Source organism: Octopus bimaculoides, chromosome 16 (genome assembly GCF_001194135.2).
Source record: "Octopus bimaculoides isolate UCB-OBI-ISO-001 chromosome 16, ASM119413v2, whole genome shotgun sequence".
Lineage (NCBI taxonomy): Eukaryota > Metazoa > Mollusca > Cephalopoda > Octopoda > Octopodidae > Octopus > Octopus bimaculoides.
In genome coordinates, this window is record NC_068996.1 from 56,283,651 (window position 1) to 56,284,681 (window position 1,031).

Here is a 1,031-nt window from a genome sequence, read left to right on the forward strand (position 1 = left end):
ACAAAGACCTGGAAATAGAGGTAACTCGAATGTGGAATCTAAAAACAGAAACAATTCCTATTATAGTAGGTGCCTTAGGTATAATAAAAAAAATATTCAGACAAATACATAACAAAAACACCAGGACTTACAAATATATATAACATACAGAAAATTGCACTACTGGGTACTGCACACATCCTACGCAAAACACTTTCAATACAGTAACCATAAGAACACCACAGCAAACCACAGCACATACCCAAGGCGCACAGAGCTGCGCTCGGTAGTGAAGTGAAAGCACGTTATAAAAATAAAACTACTGAACAATAATAATAATAATAATAATTCAGCAATTGTAGTTGCAGAGGAGGTGAAATCAATAGCAAAGCAAAGTACGTTTGAACAATTGGCTGATAGGTGGGAACAAATATGTGCAAGGCAAATATGTGGTCTGTAGCAAACAAGAAGGTGTAGACCAGAAGCACCCCCGTTAGTGGCTATGGAGCTCAGGGCTAAAAGTAGAGAAAGCTTTATTGTGACTGCTCAAGATCACAGCTTATTGACCCGGAACTATCAAACCAATGCAATGACAAATGGTGTAGACCCAAAGTGCGGATACTGCAATGATGTGATTGAATCAGTGGACCACCTAATCTCTGGATGTAAGCTTTTAGCACCTGTAAAGTACAAATCAAAACATGACACAGTTGGCCAATATCTACATTGGATAATGTGTCAGCATTATAAAATCAAAACTGCTGACAAATGGTACAAGCACCACCCTGAGGCTGTAACTGAGGGAGAAAATGTAACTATTCTTTGGGACTTCCCAGTATGAACAGACTGGACCATCAAGGCCAAGAAACCAGATATTGTTGTGAAGGACAAAAGCAATAAAGTCTGTTTATTGATTGACATGAGCAAACCCTGTGACCATAATAGCTCGGCAAAAGAATTTGAGAAGCTCAGAAAATATAAAGATTTGCTAATTGAAATCGAAAAGATGTGGCATCTGAAGACAATTACAATACCAGTGATTGTAGGAGCAC